General features: G+C 41.9%; 1 non-coding gene across 1 annotated transcript; it reads left to right on the plus strand.

Moving 5' to 3' along the window:
• The first annotated feature begins 4,029 nt into the window (after positions 1 to 4,029).
• Positions 4,030 to 4,136, plus strand: LOC136204444 (small nucleolar RNA R71). Its single transcript, XR_010675286.1, has one exon. It is a non-coding gene; the product is annotated as a small nucleolar RNA R71 (small nucleolar RNA).
• The last annotated feature ends 2,259 nt before the right edge of the window (positions 4,137 to 6,395 follow it).

Genomic DNA, 6,395 nt, shown 5'->3' on the forward strand with positions numbered 1-6,395 from the left:
CTTGATCACTAATGATCGCTCGTGGGACACCGAATTTGGCAAACAGCCTTTTCATGAATTTTACTACCACACGGGCGTCATTAGTGGGACTAGCCATTGCTTCGACCCACTTGCTCACATAATCTACAGCCACTAAAATATATTTATTCCCTAAGGATGTAGGGAATGGACCCATAAAATCTATGCCCCAGATGTCAAAAATTTCGCAAACAACTATGTTGTTGAGGGGCATAGCATTCCTAGCCGAGATGTTGCCTGTTCGCTGGCACTCATTACAAGTGCTAACGAACAGATGGGCATCTTTGAAAAGCGTTAGCCAGAAAAAACCTGATTGAAGAACCTTGGCTGCAGTTCTGCTAGCGCTATGGTGTCCTCCAGCTTCACGGTCATGACAGTGGCTTAGAACATCCTATCCCTTTTCTTGCGATATACATCTTCGAATAATTTGATCAGCGCACAACCTGAAAAGATAAGGGTCATCCCAAAAGTAATATTTAATTTCAGCAAAAAAATTTCTCCTCTGATTAGTGGACAGTTTGTGAGGCTTGAGCGAACTTGCTAGGTAATTGGCAATATCGGCAAACCATGGCGCAGACTGTGCAATGTACAGATGTTCGTTTGGAAACCTTTCAACAATCTCTGGTTGTTCCTGACTGCCTTGGTGATCAATCCTTGACAAATGATCAACTGCGACATTTTCCGTTCCTTTTTTATCCCTTATTTCTAGATCAAACTCTTGAAGCAATAATAACCATCGGATCAGCCTCGGCTTAGCATCCTTTTTCGCAAACAAGTATCGCAACGCAGCGTGGTCTATGTGAACAACAACCTTGGATAGCACTAAGTAGGGTCTGAATTTGTCGAAGGCATACACAACTGCAATAAGTTCCTTCTTGGTAGTTGTGTAATTCTATTGGGCCTCGTTTAATGTCTTGCTTGCATAGTAAATAGGCCGGAACTTCTTCTCAATTCTTTGTCCAAGAACAGCTCCCACACAAGTATCGCTTGCGTCGCACATCATTTCAAAAGGTTGCTCCCAGTCCGGTCCTGCCAGTATAGGCGAGTTGATCAGCTTGGTCTTTAAGAGCTCAAATGCCTTCACACAGTTTGCATCGAAAGAGAATTCGGCTTCCTTATGAAGTAAGGCCGACAAAGGAAGCGCAATCTTTGAAAAGTCTTTGATGAACCTGCGATAAAACCCTACGTGCCCCAGAAAACTTCGCACATCTTTTACATTGGCAGGCACCGCTAGCTTTTCTATCACCTCTACCTTAGCTTTGTCCACTTCCATCCCTTTCTCTGAAATTTTATGCCCGAGGACAATTCCTCCCGTGACCATGAAGTGGCACTTCTCCCAATTTAGGACCAAGTGAGTCTCCTTGCATCGCACAAGCACAACTTCGAGGTTGTTTAGACAGCTATCAAATGAGTTTCCATAAATCGAGAAGTCGTCCATGAATATTTCTACGGTCCGCTCCACCATGTCATGAAAAATGGACATCATACATCGCTGGAAAGTGGCTGGAGCGTTGCACAACCCGAACGGCATTCTTCTGTAAGCATAAGTCCCATACGGACATGTGAACGTTGTCTTTTCTTGGTCCTCACTATGAATTGCGATTTGGTTGTATCCTGAATACCCGTCGAGAAAACAATAGAAAGCATATCCTGCTAACCGCTCCAGCATCTGATCAATGAAGGGCAAAGGGAAATGATCCTTCCTTGTGGCTTCATTGAGCTTTCTGTAATCAACACAAACTCTCCACCCTGTAATCGTTCTTGTGGGCACCAACTCGTCTTTCTCGTTGAGGACTACTGTTGTTCCTCCCTTTTTTGGAACAACGTGAACAGGGCTTGTCCACACACTATCAGATATTGGGTAAATAATGCCAGCATCGAGAAGCTTGATCACTTCTTTTCGCACAACCTCCTTCATGTGGGGATTTAGTCTGCGTTGCGGTTGGACAGTTGGTTTGTGCTCCTTTTCCATTAAGATTATGTGAACACATACTGCAGGACTAATTCCTTTTATGTCATCAATTTTCCATGCGATTGCATCCTTGTTTCTTCGCAAAACCGCCATGAGTTGCGCCTTTTGATTAGGAGTTAACTTCGAGGATATGATGATTGGACTTCCACTGGGTGGTTCAAGGAACGCATACTCGAGGTGTGCAGGCAACGGTTTCAATTCCGGTTTAGTCACCGGCACAGTTGGTATCTCCGGTGGTTCTTGATGAGTAGGAACAGTAGGATCGAAAGGAGGTGCCGGTTGGCTGGATTCAATGGAACAGCATGTTCCTTCGCATATGTTCACCTCTTCTCCCAATAAAGTTTCTAAAGTGTCCTGCTCCTGCAAAGTAGAAAGACTTTGAAAATCATCCAAGAAACAACATGTGTCATCATTATTATTTGCACGTCTCATTGCCTCGTTCATCTTAAAGATGACTTCTTCCCCATTAATCCTTAAAAATAATTGTCCCTCGCCTACGTCTATCAATGCCTTCCCTGTGGCTAAGAATGGTCTACCTAGGATGATAGGAACATGCAAGTCTTCATCAATGTCCATTATAATAAAATCAACGGGCAAAATAAATTTCCCTACTTCGACTAGCACATCTTCCACAACCCCCCTAGGATAGCATACTGAACGATCAGCTAATTGAATAGACATACGAGTAGGTTGGGGTTCTCCTAATCCAAGTTTTGCATATACAGAATACGGCATGAGGTTTATACTAGCCCCTAGATCACACAGTGCATTTTCAATATTTAGCTTTCCAATTGAACAAGGAATCGAAAAACTCCCTGGACCTTTTAGCTTCTTAGGTAGCTGCTGCTTGTTTTGGAGTATTGACGAACAATCTCTGTTGAGTTGTATCATGGAAATGTTCTCCAGCTTCTTTTTGTTTGACAGGATGTCTTTGAGGAATTTGGCGTATGTCGGCATCTGTGCCAGTGCTTCTACGAAAGGAATGTTGATGTGTAACTTCCTTAAGGTATCCAACACTTTCGAATTCTGCTCTTCCAGCTTACCTGTGTAGTTTGCCCTCCTCTTGATATGGCACAGGTGGAACATACGGTGATGGTGGTTTATACATTCTTTCGCCCTCCTCTTGATCCGGCTTACCTGTGTAGTTTGCCTTCCTTGTTTCTTCATTACTAGGAACAACCTGTTCCTGCTCCCCTTCAGCTTCCTTGGATGTTCCTGCACACTCAGCATTCTTATCAGTCAAAACAATTGGTTGAGTTTCCTTACCAGACCTTATGGTGATTGCCATGACGTCGCCTTTAGGATTTGGCTCTGTGTTGCTTGGCATTATTCCCTTTCCTTTTGACGTGGATGCAGCTATCTGGTGAACTTGTGTCTCCAGATTCTTGATCGACGCCTGTGTTTGTTTCATGAACTGCATCATCATTGTTTTCATATCTGGCTCTACATCTTCCTTTGGTGGCACAGGTTGCTTGTATTGCTGCTGAGGTTGTCGTTGGTACTGTCCTCCTTGCTATTGTTGATACCTTGGCTGGTCTTGATACCGTGGTTGTCCCAGCTGGTCTGGTTGGCATGTCCATCCAAAATTTGGATGGTTCCGGGTTTCAGAGTTGTATGTGTTAGAATAACGGTTAGGCTGGTTCCTTTGATTATACCCTGCGTAGTCACATTCTGCCTGTGTGCCCTTTCCTTGCTTAACTCCGGGACAGTTTATGTTGAAATGAGCTCCTCCGCAAAAATCACAAATGTCATTGAATGGTGGTTCATTGTGGATTGAAGACACATTTATCTTTCCCATCTGTCGAGCAAGCTGTTCTACCTGACTTGTCAATTTTGACACAACATCATCATTTCCCATCTTCTTCCCTTCACTTCTGGCTGAGTGCCAGTTGTAACTTGTGCTGACTACCTTCTCAATAAGGTCATACAAAGCCTGTGGCTCAAGATCTTCTGGATTACCGTTAGCAATGGATTCGATTTGAATTTTGTAAATGTTGGTCACACCATTGTAGAAATTTTGCACTTGCATCCACATAGGGATACCATGATTTGGCACCCTTCTCAATAACTCTTTATATCTCTCCCAGGCTTCTACCAGCGACTCATCCTCTTCTTGTATGAACCGAGACACTTCATTTCTCAGTTTTATGGCTTGTCGTGGTGGGAAATATTTCATCAGAAAAGCTCGTGCCATCTCTTCCCAACTTGTGATTGTTCCTGGCTGTAAATTTCTTAGCCAGTTCTTTGCTTTATCCCTCAGGGAAAAAGGAAACAGCTTCAATCTGATTACATCGTCAGAAACACCTCTGTTCGATCTGAATGTGTTGCACAATGTGATGAATTCTTGAATATGCCCATTTGGATCTTCAGATTGAAACCCATTAAATTGTACGGAGGCCTGGATCATCTGTATCATGGACCCCTTTACTTCGAACATGTTGTTCCCCTCATTGGGTAACACGATACATGATGAATGTCCCTCTGTGGTTGGCCTCGAATAATCTCCGATTCGCATAACAGGAGGGTTGTTATTCTCTCTTTCTTCTTCTTGGTTTGGTTGAACGGGTTGTTCGGGTGGTACCCTTCCAGCCATTCTTCTCTCTCTTTGTCTTTCTCTCTGTCTAGCACATCGGGCTCCCGCTCTATTTCGTCTACACGTTCTCTCTAACTCAAGATCGATAGGAAAAACAGGAGGTCCAGCTCTACGCATAAATAGGTTAAGAACTTCTTTGTTTCCTGCATGCCTTAGCAAATGGATTAAAAACACCCCGTTTCACAGAAATTTCAGATAAATTTTGTTGCTTTCAATCCCCGGCAACGGCGCCAAAAACTTGTTGTCCTCAGATGAGACTCTAGTAAGTGCACTAGATACAAGTAATAAAGTGATAAGTTAAGTATCGTCTCCACAGGGATTGAGATTCAAATCTATATCAGAAATTGTTGTTAAACAGCGTGTGGGTCAAAAATGTTTCTCCTTTTTAATTTGATTGTGTGATGTTGGTTATGTGGGATAAAAGAGATCCAATGATGTAAGAAATATGATAACTTGGTAATGGTTTAGAAGATAGAACAGGCTCGACACTGCCGAACAGGTTGTGCTAAGCCTTACAACATTCCAATGAATACAAGATAATGCCAATGAAGCCAAAGTATCAGTTTTAATGCGAACTTAAGTCAACTTTCGTGTGTTCTTAAGTTCCTAAGATTTACTGGAACCTTTAGCGTCCTAAAGATACGTTCTTTCTTGCATTAAGAACGAAACTGCATTTCTGATTAAGAAAACCCTTGACACAACCATCTAACTGGTCAGCTTCGAGGTTGAGAGATTAATAGAGATATCAGTGAAGATGCAAGCAGTGTCCTAACATCCATCTAACACATGCATAAATGCCTAGGCATGAAAGTTAAATCCTCATCAATCACAGCATTGGCAAAATACTAAATATTCATTCAAAATGATATAAAACTTACATTACCAGCTCGGCCTGGCCGTGCCCGTTCAAAATGGACTACTCACTCATATCGAGCAGTGAGTAATCGGTAGTTTGTGAAACCTTCAGAGACTCCATTCGAGCTCTCTTTTGTTCTTTCTTTCTAAAAACAACTATTCTATCTCTAAAACTACTAAAGTTCCGAACTCTCTATCTTTCCTTTGCTACGCCTACTTAAAGGAGAAAGACAGGGACAAAATTGGTACAACCCCAGTACCCTTTCAGAAATTAATTCAACTAAAAAAAACTAAAACAAAATAAACTGAAATGATTTAAGATCCTTTTTGACCCTTGAACACTCAAGGGTCGATACTTCATGTCATCATGCTTCTTTGAGTAATGCCGCCTCTACACTTCTCCACCTGCTACTCTGTCTCTGCCACCTCTGATCTGTCGATGTCCGTCATTGAATAATTCGGAGTTTGACCGCTGGACATAAGAAAGGCTCCACTCCTCTTTGGCAGTAGCGAAACAAGCTGTTTCCAGCGTGTTTAGCATTTATCTTTACTAATCTGCATAAAGACACTAATCAGTCCTTATTCTTTGCAATATAGCATAAATAACACCCAAATCCCTTATAAATATCATGTTAAACTTAGTCAATTTCATGCCTAACATATATCAACATGAATTAGGTCAAAAGTTTGTTTTGCAATATTGTTACTTAATATGAAAGGCAATTTCTTTTGTTTGGCTCTTTGACAAACATCACATGGAATTTCTTTGAAAGACTTATAGTCATTACATGGTATTCCTAAGGCTTTTAACCTCTCATAAGAGGGATGGCCTAGGCGAGAGTGCCATACATTTACCTTAATTGAACATGAAATAGCATAAAAACTTTTGACTATATTTGGTAGCGGATTCTCTAGAAAATACAGTCCTCCTCGTTGCTTAGCCCGACCAATCATCTT

Source organism: Euphorbia lathyris, chromosome 8 (genome assembly GCF_963576675.1).
Source record: "Euphorbia lathyris chromosome 8, ddEupLath1.1, whole genome shotgun sequence".
NCBI classification, from domain to species: Eukaryota; Viridiplantae; Streptophyta; class Magnoliopsida; order Malpighiales; family Euphorbiaceae; genus Euphorbia; species Euphorbia lathyris.